Source organism: Rhinopithecus roxellana, chromosome 8, assembly GCF_007565055.1.
Source record: "Rhinopithecus roxellana isolate Shanxi Qingling chromosome 8, ASM756505v1, whole genome shotgun sequence".
Classification (NCBI taxonomy): Eukaryota; Metazoa; Chordata; class Mammalia; order Primates; family Cercopithecidae; genus Rhinopithecus; species Rhinopithecus roxellana.
In genome coordinates, this window is record NC_044556.1 from 39,147,430 (window position 1) to 39,163,052 (window position 15,623).

At 44.8% G+C, this 15,623-nt stretch overlaps 1 pseudogene; it reads right to left on the reverse strand.

Annotated features, from left to right (window-relative positions):
- Positions 1-2,697: 2,697 nt before the first annotated feature.
- On the reverse strand, positions 2,698-5,372 carry LOC104665927 (annotated as a pseudogene).
- Between the last annotated feature and the right edge of the window lie 10,251 nt (positions 5,373-15,623).

Consider the following 15,623-nt stretch of genomic DNA (forward strand, 5'->3'; position numbering starts at 1 on the left):
CAAAGATATTGTTTGGATGAAAGGGCATCATTCTTGAGGGGGGAAAAGTGTAAACTGAAAAACACTATGCAAATATAAATGAATGTGCAGAAGTTAGGTGTTCTAACCAGTGAAATTGACAAGAGTGCCGCTCAGGTTGCTGCCAGAGGGTGGCAGCAGCAGCCAGGGACTTTGGCCCACCGTCCTTTGAAAAAAAGCAACCCTGGAAGCTGCCAGAAAGGGACACATTCACTGGGTTGCCCTGAGATGATCAGCTCATCTGACTGTGAAGAGATTGCCCTCTCTCCTTGAGTGGGATCTGGCCAGGGCTGAACCAAACCCCAGAAGTCTTCCTTTGAGTGATTTTCCCCAGATGGTTCTTATGGCCACCCTCACCATCACAATGCTGTTCTGAAAATTCCAGCATTCCGTGTAGGTTTTTTATTGGTGACCTCATCTAGCCTTCACCACAAACTTTTGAGTTTAAGGGAGCAGGCCAAATTACAACTCCTTCCCCCAGATCACCATTTTATTTTTTTAATTTTTAAAAAAATTTCATTTTTGTAGAGACAGGGTCTCACTATGTTGCCCAGGCTGGTCTTGAACTCTGGCCTCAAGCGATCCACCTGCCTCGGCCTCCCAAAGTGTTGGGATTACAGGCATGAGCCACAGCACCTGGCCATACCTCACCATTTCAGACATGACAAAACTGAGGCCCAAAGAGGTTGCTTTGAAGATCACACAGATACTAAATAGGAAAAAATTAGAATTCACATTTTAAGCCTGGGTTTTTTTTTAGCTTGAATTCCATTACATCATCACTTCTTTCACCTGCTTGTTCAGTTATTCATACAACCAGCACTTTTTGGGCTCTTGCAGTTTGCTGGAGAGCTGCATAGACTTCCTACTACTTAGCCATGGTGGCCGCTCTCCTGGCCTAGGCGAGCCGACGTCTCCCACCTTTTCTGCTCAGAGCTAGGGCCTCAGTCTATCTTCCTCTACTCTGGGCAGCAGGCGCCACCTCCTTGGTGTTCTGGGGCTCATATCCCAAGCCCAACAGCTGAGAAGGGCCCTGTCTCCCCCTGCTCCCTACATCACAGCTTCTTAGACCACAATCTCACAGGCTCTGCTGGCTTTCTATTTAGGCAATCCTGAGAAATAACTAGGAAGAGGAGGGTAACAAAAACAAAAGTGAAAAACAGAGAAAAGTAATGCATACCTGAGGAATCATATAAAGTCTCCTAGTTCTTCTCAGTCTACAGTTCATGACTTATTTGCTGCGAAGTCTCCAGGCCCTGAGCTTGAACTTCCCTGGCTTATTTCCCAAGGTGAAACTTCTCTATTATTTTGTCTCTTCTTTTATTCTCTTAAGTTGGCCTCATTATCAGGCACATAGAGGCAATCTGGGAACAAAGCTGACATTTGTCAAGCATCTCCTAGGCGCCAGGCATTGTGTTAGACCCTGGACACACATCACTTCGTTTGACCTCACAATAGGCTTGAAAACAAAGCATTTGTCTTCTTTTACAAATGTGGAAACTGAGATGCAAAGACATGAAATGACATGCCTAGATTCATGTATCTAGTACGTGGTGACTCAAAGCTCTTTTCCCTAAAAGCACATGATTATACAGCTAGCAACAAGCATGTACCCCTTCTTCTCTCAGAGGCGTTTACCGCTTGGGGGACTTCCAAGGTGAGTGACTCTCATATCCGGAACCCAGGCTTTACACAGGAACTGGCACTGTGGGTCAATTCCGAACTCTCTGCTTTGTGGGTGGGAAGCCCAAGAGGAAAAGAAAACTCAGTTTTTGCCTTGGAGGAGATACCACCTGACACCAGAACAAGCTCTCAGAGATGGTTTTTTGGCTGGAAAAGAGCACGTCTGCCGCCATGGTGCATGCATTGGTGGCTGATTACGTTAGGCTGCTTTTATGAGAACACCCACCTCTTTGCCTGGCAGTGGCAATGTTTGTGGAATCATACTGATACTGAAATTCTGCTGTGATCATCTAGATACAACCAAGCTAAACATCAGTAGGACCTGGCCACAGACACACAGTGTAGCCTTTCAGATCATCACTGAAGCCCTGGCAAATGTCAGGGATTTTTCTTTTTTTTTTTTAAATTCATTTTATAAGCACTTGGTTTTATTGCACAGAAGCAATTGAAACTGGACTCCAGTAGAAAGTGTGCCCTGGCATCATTCAGTGGCCAGTACCCAGCCCCACCTGGACCACTCTTCCAGAGTAGAGAGCTCTGGGCAAGAGCTTGACCACTCCTTTGGAAAATAGAAGGCCTTTGGGAATAGGTTAAGACATCTCAAGCATAATGTGTTTCTAACTGCTCATTCATTATTGCGGTCGTCTGTCAGTTGCACATAGAGGCAATAAATGCACTTATTTGGAAAGGAGGGGGGCAGTTTTTACAGTCAAGTGTTTACGTATGGCCTTTGGCATGTATCACATTCGGCTACATAAGCCATCATAACATAATTGTCCATCGCCTGGGGAGGGCGTGGAGGCAGGGGGCTGGGAGTGCCCTCTCTTGCTAACATATTGCTAACAGAAGTTCCTGTTTCAAGAAAGAGGCCCTGTCATAGAAGCGGTTTCTTCTTACATAAAGAGAAAAAAAGTGAAAATTGCATTACTCCGATCCTTGAGCTCCGGGACCCTTCTGAGTTTCTTTGGCTGCTCCAGACATTCCTTTCTCCCTGCCTTACTTCCCCTCAGCAGCCTTGTCTTCTGTGGCCTTCTCTGGAGGCCTGCTGTCTTTTTGGTCTGTGCTGGAGGATTTTTCAGCCTTTTCCGCCTTAGGTTTGCTGAGCTCCTTTGAGAGGGTGGGTCGTCTTTGGCTTTGGTCTCTGTCTTGGGTTTCTCCTCAGGCTTCTTGACCTCAGTGGCGTTCTCCTCCTTGGTGTCTTTTTTCTCCAGTGCTGCTGCTGCCTCCTCCTTCTCTGCTGGTTTTCTGGGTTCCTTGGCCTTGGCATCATCTGGTTCCTTCTTGACCACCTCTGTCTTCTCTTTGGGTTTAGCGTCTTCCTCCACCTCCACCTTGGCAGGAGCTTCCTTCTCTGGGGTGGCTGCTTTTTTCTTATATTGAGCCTCTTCCTTCTTGGCTTCAACTTTGGATTCTTTAGGCTTTTCGATGGCAGCTTCCTTCTTCTCCTCCACCATGGGCTTTGGAGCCTCCTTGTTGGGTGCCTCCTCTTTCTTGTTGTCCTTCTTCTCCGTTTTTGGTGTGACAGGAGCTTTCTCTTCCTCTGCCTTCTCTGGGGTCTCTTTGACTTTCACCTCCTGGGGCTTCTCCCACCCCTTCACTGGGGACTTCACCTCTTCCTTCTATGGGATCTCTTTCTCAGGGGCCTTGGCATCCTCTTTTAGGGGAGACTTCACCTTCTCTGGGAACTTGACCTCCTCCTTGACAGGGCTTTTGGCCTTTTGGGGGGATTTATCTGCAGAGGGCCTTGCTTCCTCCTTTGCTGGAGTGTTGGCTTCTGGAGACTTCACATCAAGAGTCTTGGCCTTCTCAGGGGACTTTGCTTCTTCCTTCACTGGGGACTTGGCCTTCTTTGGAGGCTTGGCCTCAGCCAGTGACTTTGCCTCTTCCTTTGCTGGGGACTTGGCCTTCCCGGGGGACTTGACCTCAGCTGGAGATATTGGTTCCTCTTTCTCTGGGGACTTGGCCTTAGCCAATGACTTTGCTCTTCCTTTGCTGGAGACTTGGCCTTCCTGGGGGACTTGACCTCAACTGGGGATTTTGCTTCCTCCTTCTCTGGGGACTTGGCCCCAGCTGGTGACTTTGCCTCTTCCTTCACTGGGGACGTGGCTTCCTTCTCTGGGTATGTGGCCTCTTCTGCTGGGGGAGACTTTGCTGCTTCTTCTCTCCCTTTTGTCTCCTCCTCTTCACCCCCTTCTTCCTCCTTGCGCTCCTCCTCTTTGGCCTCCTTTCTCCTCTTCAGTCACTTTTTCAGTCACTTGGGTCTCCTCCATCTGTTCCTCCACAATCACAGTTTCTTTCTCAGACTTCTCTACCACTTTGATCTTCTCTTTGCTTTAGACCTTTATGTAAGTGGACGTGGAGGGAATTTTGGGGAGTCCTTCTGGAAGCGAGAAAGGAATCTGGCCAAAGTCAATCTGACATTCCTCACCTTCCAGGAGTTTTCTGTAAGTGGCTATCTCTATATCCAGAGCCATCTTGACATTGAGCAGGTCCTGGTATTGTCACAGCTGGGCCCTCATCTCCCACTTGATGTTCCTCAGCTTGGCGTCCAGCTGCTGAATGACTTCCTGGTAGGAGGCAATGTCGGCCTGATGAGGGTCCTCCAGCTCAGAGGGCTGCCTCTCCAGTGAGTCCATGGTGCTTTTCAGTGCGTCCAGTTCTGTGGTCTTGGCCCGAAGCTGACACTGGTACTCAGTTATCTCCTCCTGCACTGAGCGCATGTCGTCTGTGTTCACCCTGGCTGCCTCCAACAGTCAGTCCAACCTCACTTGGAATCACTCCTCGGACTGCAGCGTGCTCTGCACTGCGTGGCCTTCGAGCTGCCGCAGATCTCCTGCAGCGCTGATGCGCTTACATCATGTCACATTTGAGGGCGTCCCCCCGCGTGGCCTGTACTTGCGCCTGTGCCTGCCAGGCGCTGCAGCGCTGATCTCGCCGGGCAGCTAGCCCACCTCCTCCTGATGGTGGCGCCGCAGGTAGCTGCACTCCTCCTGCAGTGCCTGCGCTTTCTTCTGCAGTTCCATGCCCGCCGCCTCCGCCTCCCACAAGAAGCCCGCGAGTGGGCCACAGCCTTGGCCTCCTCGCGCTGCTGGGCCTTTATGTGGAGGCACTGATGCACATGTGCGAAGTCTTCCAGCAGGTGCTCCTGCTCCAGGCGCAGCGGATAGCGCGGTGCCCGGGTACAGCACGTTGCAGCGCGTCTCGCAGACCTTGCGTTCATACAGCTCGCCCGTGGCAGTGCGGCCCACCTGCTGCTGTCGCAGCGCCGCCGCCTCACCCTCCAGGCTGCAGTTGTTCACGACTGGTTGCCGCACCCTGTCGATGTAGCGGGTGAAGCGGTGCTTCAGCGTCTGCAGCTAGCTGCTGCTTCTCACTGCGCGCCATGGCGCAGCCACCACTCTGTTCTCTCATCCCATCCCATTGCTCAGCGTGTCCAGCCAGTCGGTGCTTGAGGCGGCAGGCGCCCCAGAAGTGGCTGGGCGAGGCGGCGAGGCGGACACTGAGCTCGTGGACGTCGGCGTCCACGAGTAGAAGCCACTGGAGGAGTCGGCGGCCAAGCGCCTCCTGCTTGTGCTGCCCTTTAGGGCCAGCTTGTAGTGGAGGGTGCCCCCGCCGTGCAGCCTCACGAACAGGGCACCCAGCAGTGCGTCCGAGCCACTGAAGCTCATCATGGTTTGAGCAGGTGCCCAGGGCCAGGATAGGGTGGGAGGCACTCAAATGTCAGTTTATAGTAAAAATGAGGCTGGGCGTAATCCCAGCACTTTGGAAGGCTGAGGCTGGCGGATCATTAGGTCAGTAGTTCGAGACCAGCCTGGTCAATATGGTGAACCCCATCTCCACTAAAAATACAAAAATTAGCTGGGTGTGGTGGTGCACACCTGTAGTCCCAGCTACTCAGGAGGCTGAGGCAGGAGAATCGCTTGAATCCAGAGAGGGATGTTGCAGTGAGCTGAGATCGCACCATTGCACTCCAGCCTGGGCAACAGAGCAAGACTCCATCTTAAAAAAAAAAAATGCTAGACACTTGACTCCTTTTTTGTGTTTGTCCCCTGAATCTGTAAGAAGGTGTAATAAGGGTGCAAGTGGAGGCACCAAAGAGAGGAGATGGAAGTTAGGCAGGAAGGTGAGGTGGGACACAGAGATTGCTGCAACTAAGGACAAGTGAGGTGTGTGAGGCAAAGGTAACAGTGAGGTCTCAGAAAGAAGCAAGCAGTGTCTCCGAGTTTGGAGCACAGGTCCAAGGGACTAGGGATTAGGTGATGAAAGTGTGGAGGGAGGAGACAGGCACAACCCAGAACCTCCCGGGGCTTAGAGTCCTCTACTGAAATATGAGGAGATCTAATCCTATTTGGAATTTCTTTCTCTTCCAAAATCTCACAGTTCAAAAGATTCAGTTGGGTGTGAAGTACAGAAGTGGCAATTTTGACCACAGTGCTGCCAGAAATAATAAGTTCCTCTTCAAAGCTTCCTTTGTCTTTCTTAACCAGTAACAAGCACTTCTTTCTCTGCTTAATCTGTGAGGAGCACTTGTTTCTCTACTTAATCTGTAACTAGCAAACCTCTTACTCTGTAAATAACCCTTCCCACCTATTTGGTAATGGACAGCCTCTCTGTTCCCGCCTAATTGGCCTTACTCAATTTCAAACACTAGCCAATCAGATCAGCTTAGACTGTGCCTGACTCCACCCAGTGGGGAAAGGACACAGAAACAGGAACTGTGTTAGGGATAAAAACCCCTGCCCTACCCCACTTGGCATGCTCTTGCAATCAGAGGGATATAGGCAGCACCCCTCTGCAGAAGTAAATGTGCCTTGCTGAGAAATTTTTTGTGCTGTTTTTTGCTTGTGGCATCAAGCACTTGTTTCTAACAGTTTCTCCAGGATCCCATTCTCCTTGGGGGAAGTGTCACCAATCATCTCTTGTGAGGAGATGCCTCTGCTGCCTCATTGCGACTGCCTCAGGAGTGAGGGATTGAGACCCACCTGGCATGATGAATAAACCCGGATTCTCAGCAACGTGGGAGGAAAAGGCCTACAGATACCACAGCGACCAGGTAATTCTGTGCACAGACCAATGTAAGAAAAGCTGCGGGGGTGGTGAAGTACTTCCTTGGTGTTTGGGATGTCCTAGAGGTTGAAAGTGTATGAATGAGATGCACAATTAAGTGCAAAGTAAGTGTGGAGTCCAGATTTGCAGTTCTGGGGTCACCTCATATGGCTTAAAGTGGCTTTCCTGTCAGAAGTTTATACTGACCCACCAATGCTAAGAAGGACTTAAATTCCCACGGGGGAAGCAGCCAAAGAAGGATGAAAGGAAAGCAGTCGAGTGCAAGAAACCTCCAGTGGGGTGAGGTGTTGGGGGAGTTAAACCTCCAGGGAAAGGGGGCAAGAAATCTCTACTAAGAGAGATTGAACCACACACAGCCAGGAAACTCAGGGAAATGCCTAAAACTTCCAGGATGGGAAATACCCCAAGCAGGACAGGCAATATAAAGGACAAGACAGATAATAAAATTCTGTCTGATAGCCCTCTAGGTCTCATGTTAAAATATTGGAGGGATAATGAAAGGACTAAACATAAGAAGCAACAAATAAATTATTGTTGCTTTATTTTGACCAAAGAACCTATTCTTAAACCTTCAATTTTCTGGCCAAGGTTTGGGTCAAATGACAATTGGATTTGTCAACTTTTAATAGAATATGTCAATGATAAAATCCTGTCTCCCAAGAGGAAACAGAATATGCCCTGTGCTGGCGGCAGGGGCCTGTCCTCCTCTACCTGCTGAAAGCTACAGGAAATAAGCCAGAAACTACCTCCCCTAAAGAAATTGAGACTCCTACCCCCAAACAGTCCATTAACACATGAGACCCTTTAGACCACCTTCCCCTGCCAAACACCACCAACTTCCCTCCCCTTCAATCAGATGTAGCTGCCCCAAATCCTTCCCCTACTCACGTTGTTCCCTCCCCTTATAATCCCGACTCTTAGGGCCATTCCCAGTCTGAATGCCCTGCCCCAGGAAAGTTTCACCGTGAAATAGAACCATGTAAAAAGGATATTTAAAACTTCCCTTTCCCCTTCTCCTCAAAGGAGTCTGCCCCAACCCTTTTTCCCTTAAGAGAAGTATCACTTGGAGGAGGGGGAATTGGCTTTGAAAATGCCCCCTTAACTAGTTCAGAGGTCAGAAACCTGAAGAGGGAACTTAAAACGCTATTAGATAATCCTTTTGGGGTCACGGATCAAATTGACCAATTTTTAGGACCCCAAGTATATACTTGGGCTAATGTCCATCTTAAGTATTTGCTTTCTGGGGGAGAAAAAAGCCATGATCTGCAGGACTGCTGTGATAGTCTGGGAGCATGAACATCCTCCCTGTCAAAATATCCCTGCAGCCCAAGACCCCCAAAGGGATAATGACAATGCAGTCCACTGAGAAAACATGAAAGACCTTAGGGAAATGATAGTTAAAGGGAGTTGGGAATCAGTGCCTCAAACCCCAAATATTTCCCAAGCATTTAATATACAGCAGGGAAAAAACGAAGGGCCCATGGAGTTTTTAAACAGACTAAAGGAACAGATGAGAAAATATGCAGGCTTAGACATAGAGGATCCCCTTGGGCAGGGGATGTTAAAGCTCCGTTTTGTCACTAATAATTGGCCAGATATCACAAAGAAATTACAAAAAAATAGAGGACTGGAAAGATTGACCTGTAGAGGAACTTTTGAGGGAGGCCCAAAAAGTGTATGTAAGAAGGGATGAAGAAAAGCAAAAACAAAAAAGCAGAAATCATGCTCTCTGCTCTACAACAACATACCCAAGGGGCCAAAACCTGTAAGGAATTTAAGCCCCCACTTGCTAGGCCATATAAATGGCATGAAAAAGCAAAGCAAGGGAATTTAAAAATAAGGAGAGAAAGAGAGCCGAACAAATGTTTCAAATGTGGGTGAATAGGTCACTTCGAAAGGGAATGTCCTGAATGGGAAAAAGAAAAGGAAGTCATCCCATTTATGGCCTTCGAGGAAGAATAGAGAGTCAGGGACTCTGTTTCTTTTATCTTGAGTCCCACCAAGAACCCTTGATAAATTCAGAGGTGGGACCCAAACCCGAGCTCATTACCTTTTACACTCGATCTTAGCCAAAGGCCGAGAAGCCATAGCTCATTACCTTTTTAATTGACTCAGGGGCAGCTTGCTCCTCTGTTTGTTATCCTCCTTCTGGTGTACTTTGTTCACAAGAACTCCTGATCTCAGGAGTAAAAGGAGAAGGATTTAAAGCAAAAATCTTAGAAGAAACAAAAGTCATGAACTGTCACCCCAGGACCAACATTACCAGAGTAATGTTAAAGAAAAAAGCTTAATCTGACTGTCCCTTTTTCCTCTTCTCTTTCCCTTAGCTACCCCACATCTCATTATTAATGTAACCAGGTCAAAGTCACCCCAAATCATTACTTTTGATGCTTGTCTTGTTATACCCTGTGGAGACTTGCAAAGTCAAAGGCAGCTCTTTACTTCAGAAAAGTATCTTTGCCCTTCTTGGAAATTCTCAGATTGGGCAGATTCAATTAACTGGACAGTTCCCTCAGACTTGGGATATTATAAAGAAAATTCTATTAACTGGGAATCTTGTCCTCTGAAAACAGAGCTTCTCTGCCATAGCTGGTCCAATATTCTATGGACTACCAAAAATCGGGGTTGGACCTCCCCAACAAGTCTGTGTGTCCCTAAAACCATACATTCCTTTCACTAAAGGAAGCACCCCCCCGCAATTGCCAGCAAAACCAAAATAATCCAGTACAGATTTCCATTACTATCTCAACTTCTCAAAATTCCTCCCCTTCATTAAGTCGTTTCTATGGTATAGGAGCAGAGGTCACAGGAGCAGACTCTATAGGATTTTTCGAAATGCATTTCATCGCCCCCTCATCCCCTCCACCCTCTCCTTCTAAACCTTCTAATCAAACTATTAGTTTCTCCCTACCCAATACTAACACCAAAGTAGCCACTGTAGAAGTTAAAGATTTAGAACAAACCCTAGCTATTGAAACGGGCTACCAAGATGCAAAAGCCTGGTTAGAATTGATTAAATATTCCATTCACACACTAAACAAAAGCAATTGTTACGCTTGTGCAACAGGCAGGCCAGAGACCCAAATTGTCCCCTTTCTACTTGGATGGTCCTCCGACCAACAGAGTATGAGTGGTATGGTAACTCTCTTCCAAAACCCCACAGCCTGGGGCAATAAGGCATGCCGAACTCTAGTGGGATGCAGTAAGTCTAAGCCTTTTCAGGAGCTTACGAATCAGTCTGCCCTTGTTCATCCCCATGCAGATGTATGGTAGTATTCCAGTAGACCAGTACTAGGTACTTTGTCAAGTGACTGGATCGACACTTGCACCCTAATTCAATTGATCATCCCTTTCATCCTGGCGTTTCATTAACCAAGCAAAAAAGACAATCATAAAAAAGAAGTACCCCCCCCCCACAGGTCCTTTGACTCTCACATTTATATAGATGCCATCAGAGTTCCACAAGGAGTGCCAAATGAATTTAAAATTCAAAATCAAATAGCTGCAGGATTTGAACCTATATTGTTCTCATGGGACTGTAAACAAAAATGTAGACTGGATAAATTACATTTACTATCATCAACAGTGGTTTGTCAATTATACTAGGGATACCATTAAAGGAATAGCTGAACAATTAGGCCCTACCAGCCAAATGGTCTGGGAAAATAGAATAGCCCTGGACATGATATTGGCTGAGAAAGGTGGGGTCTGTGTCATGACTGGGGTCCAATACTGTACTTTTATCCCTAACAACACAGCCCCTGATGGAACAATTACAAAAGCCTTACAGGGCCTTACCACCCTAGCAAATGAATTAGCTGAATTCTGGAATAGATGACCCCTTCTCTGGTCTCATGGAAGAATGGTTTGGAAAATGGAAGGGACTCATAACCTCAATCTTTACCCCCATTGCAATCGTTATAGGTGTACTCATTCTTGTAGGTTGCTGCATCATACCTTGTATTCATAGATTAGTGCAAAGACTTATAGAAAAAGCCCTCACAAAACCCCCTCGATTCTCCCATTCTTATAGGTTGCTGCATCATACCTTCTATTCATAGATTAGTGCAAAGACTTATAGAAAAAGCCCTCACAAAACCCCCTCGATTCTCCCTTGTCCTACTCAGATAAGCTCCTACTCCTAAATGACCAAGAGGACTAACAAAACCAGGATATGTCAAGGAAATTTGAAGAGGAAGAACTATAAAGTCAAGAGGGGGAAATTTGCCAAAAATAATAAGTTCCTCTTCAAAGCTTCCTTTGTCTTTCTTAATCTATAATGAGCACTTGTTACTCTGCTTAATCTGTAATGAGCACTTGTTTCTCTGCTTAATCTGTAACCAGCAAACCTCTTACTCTGTAAACAACCCTTCTGGCCTAGTTGGTAATGGACAACCTCTCCCTTCCTGCCTAATTGGCCTTATTCAATTTCAAACACTAGCCACTTGGGTCAGCTTAAACTGTGTGGTCTGACTCCAGCCAGTGGGGAAAGGACACAGAAACAGGAACTGTGTTAGGGATAAAAACCCCTGCGCTACCCTGCTCAGTGTGCTCTTACAATCGGAGGGACACAGGCAGCACCCTTCTGCAGAAGTAAATGTGCCTTGCTGAGAAATCTTCTGTGTAAGTGCTGGTTTTTCCTTCTGGCACGGAGCACTTATTTCTATCAGTCCTGACTTGACCTGAGCCTTGTTAAGGCTCTCCTTTGACAAAGGGAAAGGGAGGTAGAAGTCAAGACCATCAATATTTTACTAATCAGGGAATAAGAGGTCAACCTAACGTAAGACCTTCAAAAATGTTTTCTTCCTTCTCTGCTTCTTATTCTCCTCCCTGTAGCCTACTTCTCCAGGAGTGTGAGTTTAGGTAAGAAAAAGAATCAGTGAAGACAGAGCAAGAGCCAACCTGTACATTGCAGCAAGAGTGGCGAGGGAGGAACTGGAATGAGTCACCAAGTAGATGGTCCCGTGCAAAGACTCAAACAAAGGCAGGGACTGCACCTGCCTCAGCACTCAGAATGTTTACTGAAGTGGTAGATCCACTTAGAATTAAACAGAATTCAACTGAAGGACAATACATGTTCAATCTAGATAGATTAGAATAGCAACAGCAAGCAAGGAGAGCAGAATAGTATCTATTATCCCACCACACAGGTACCAGCACCCTGGGGACATTCTGCAAGAGACTCACCCAACACATGCTTTTCGAGAAATAAAATGGGACTATATTGTTGATTGTGAAGGGTACCAGAAGATACTGATGTAGGACAGGTAAGCCCCATTAGGGCTTAGCCTGGGAGTGTTCTTGGCTTCACTCAGGAAAGAATCAAGGGTGAGCTGGTGGTGTTAGACAGCAACTTTTATTGAAGCAGCAGCAGAGGTACTGCTCCTTGCAGAGCAGGTATACACTACAGTCAGTGTGCCTAGAGTATCAGCTTAAAGGTAGTTTTGCAGTCCCATTTATACCCATTGTAATTATATGCAAGTTAAAGGGCACATTATGCAGAAATTTCTAGGAAAAGGGTAGTAACTTCTGGGTCTCCAGGTCATTGTCATGGAAAAAGGTGGTAAAGGTTGGGTATTGCCATGGCAACAGTAAACTGACATGGCACACTGGTGGGCATGTCCTACGGAAAGCTGCTTCCACCCATCTCTGTTTTAGCTAGTCCTCAATTTGGTTCAGTGTCCAAGCCCCACCCCCAGAGTCAAGTTCCACCTCCCACTTTAATGCCACCCTAAAACATGCCTTTTTAGCATATGGGTTATTTTGAGCAAAAGGCCATCATGAACCAGCAGAGGCAGTAAAAGCTTTAAAAACACAGCACAAAATTTTTCTTTTGTAAAGAAAATTTACAATTTCTGAAGAAAATACCCATTTGTAAAAGGCATCTCCTTTTCCTGTATCCAGAAGAGGAGTACTCTTAACAGCTCTTATCAATGGAGAAGGCATTGGCTTCAATCTGCCAACAAACCTTACTAAATAACTCATTGTTTACCACACTTTTCCTGGTTATTCAGTAACCTGCCTCTCCCACCTAGAAGCCCCAAATCCCTTTTTGTTTGGTTAGCCTAAGATACTCTACAAGTCCAAGTTCTAACATCCCTTTGGGTTACTCACCACTGGGTGTTCCCATGTTTATGAGGGATACACATCTTGATCAACTTCAATGTGTCTTTCCCTAGTTAACCTGTCTTTTCCCAGTCTGGTTTACAGGGTTCCAGCCAGAGAATCTAAGACGAGCAGAGGAAAAAGATTACTTTTCTCCTCTCCTACAATTGGGACCTGTTTTTATCATATTCCACAGCTTGTCTATGTCATGATTTACTTAACCAATTTCCTTCTCTTAGACATTTAAATTGTTTCCAATTTTGGCTTTAAAATACTGCAGTGTATAAATTTATAGCCAAGTCTAGTACATAGCCTTCATTATTTCCTTATGATAAAATCATCCTTGTGGACTTGTTAGAAATCCACATATTTTTGATACTTCTAATTCACACTGACAAATTGCCCACCAGAAACTATACCTATTTGCAATTCTCCTATATACAAGAACGCCCACTTTCACCATCATCAACACTATGTTTTCATTTTTCAAATGAAGATGAAAAATGCATCTATGTTAAAACTGACATTTCTTTATTCATAAATAGAAACAAAATTCTTCTTTTGTGGATTGCTTCTTTTATGACTTTGACCTATTTTGATATTAAGGTGTCTATCTTTTCTATGTTTACAAGAAAAATTTAATATTAAAAATTTAATGTTTGCCAGGCACAGTGGCCCACACCTGTCATCCCAACACTTTGGGAGGTCAAGGTGGGAGGATCACTTGAGCCCAGGAGGTCAAGGCTGCAGTATATTGTGATCATGCCACTGCACTCCTTCCTGAAACAGAGCGAAACCCTGTCTCTAAAATTAAAAAAAAAAAAAAAAATTGTTATGCCTTTGTCATGTATCTTGCAAGTAATTTGCTCCTTTTAGTGCATTCTTTTAATTTTTTTATGGAAAAATACAAAGTTTTCACATTTTACAGAGTCAGATCTACCGATCTCTTTCTTTTTCATGGTTTCTGCCCTTGAAGCCATGCTCATCACTCAGAATTGAATTAGTTTTAGAGGAGTAAAATCAATGTTTCAAATAGAGGAGCAGAAAGCTGCTCTTCACATGCTCCATGAGGAAAGTGAGAGGAAGAGAGGGCAAGCGCACTCAAAAGCTGAGACGGGGGAGAGGATGGCCGGCACCACCTTCTCTCCACCAGGCCTTGACAGACTGGAGTTGGACAGTGGCTGGTGGGTTAGCCACTCACAAGCAGGGAAGCTCTGTGCTGCTTCTCTGGGTTGGCAGATACTTTTGAAAAAATATGTGTGCCCTAAGCATCCTTTCTTAAAAAGACATTTTTTTAATTACAAAAAAGTGTTTGTTTCCAAAATTTTAAACTTCACAGAAATTAATAAAATGGAAAGAAAAATAAAATGCCAGGACCCCAATTCATTATGCCAAAAGGAAAAAATAAACTGAAAGTTGAGTCATGCAAGAAACTGCCTTTCCTTGAGTTTCTAAGCAGACAACTACAGATAAAAAGCTGCTGTCTCCAGGGGTAGCTACTCTATGTTCACCTTATCTTATGAAAGTGCCAATTTACTGAGCATGAGAAGAATACACAATTGACCATTCCCCTACCTGCTTCTTTTCTCTTGCAACATATGGATTCAGTAATGTGACTGTATCCTCCCTCCTTCCCCTCTGACCAGCTTTTCCCCTTTAAATACTGAAGCCTTCAAAATCATCTTGAGAAAAAGGCACAAACCACAGATTGTTCCTGTGGTTCTGTGTTCCTTTTTGTCCTTAATGTTGATGAAATAAACTTCTAAATGGATTGAGACCTGTCTCAAGTATTTTTTGGTTTACAAAGGTAAGAAGTGAAGATTTCATGTCCGTTCTCTCGCAGTCTAATACCTGAAAGACAAACACTGTAAAAAAAATTCACCATCAGCCCTTTCAGGCTTTTTTCCCGTACATACCTTAATAACAACAGAATATGATACGGTATGCTGGTATACCCGTAGCATAGTATAAAGACAGTATCATATATAAAAAGGACTAATCCTATAGATATTGTTTTGCAATTTACTCTTTTCATGTGATTTTCCAAAAGCATCTTTCCATGTCTTACTTTCAGGCCTATGTTATACTATTTTGATGGTTATACAGTATTTCATAATACGAACATACTGTAATTTTAGTGGCTTGCAATTTTTTATTACAAAAATGATACAACAAACGTCCTTGAACAGCATTTTAAAACATCTGTGCTTTCATTTGTGTGGGATAGATTTCTGAAGTTAAAATCACTCGGTGAAAAAAAGACACATTTTAAAGTTTGGTGGAAATGATAAATTCCTTTCCCCAGAAAGTATTGATTTATATTCCCTCTGATGTTGTATGAAGGTTCATTTCTTCACACATTCATGTTAATAATGTAAATTATCATTTTTCCTGATTTTGCCAATCTGCTGGTGAAAAATGGTATTTTATAGCTAAGATATATACATATAATTTTGGTGACATTAGACTCCTCTTGTGGGTTTGATATTTCTTCTGTGAAGTGCTTCTTCTGTAAGCTGATCATTTATATCCTTTGCCCATTTTAAAAACTATTTTGTATTGATTGATAAGAATTATTTCTATATTTTGAATATTAATAATTTTATACATATCACAAGTATTTTGTCATGCCTTTTCATTTTGTTCCTTATTTCTTCATCTGCACATAAACCTTACTTCTTTTTTTTTTTTTTTTTTTTTTTGAGACGGAGTCTCGCTCTGTCTCCGAGGCTGGAGTGCAGTGGCCGGAT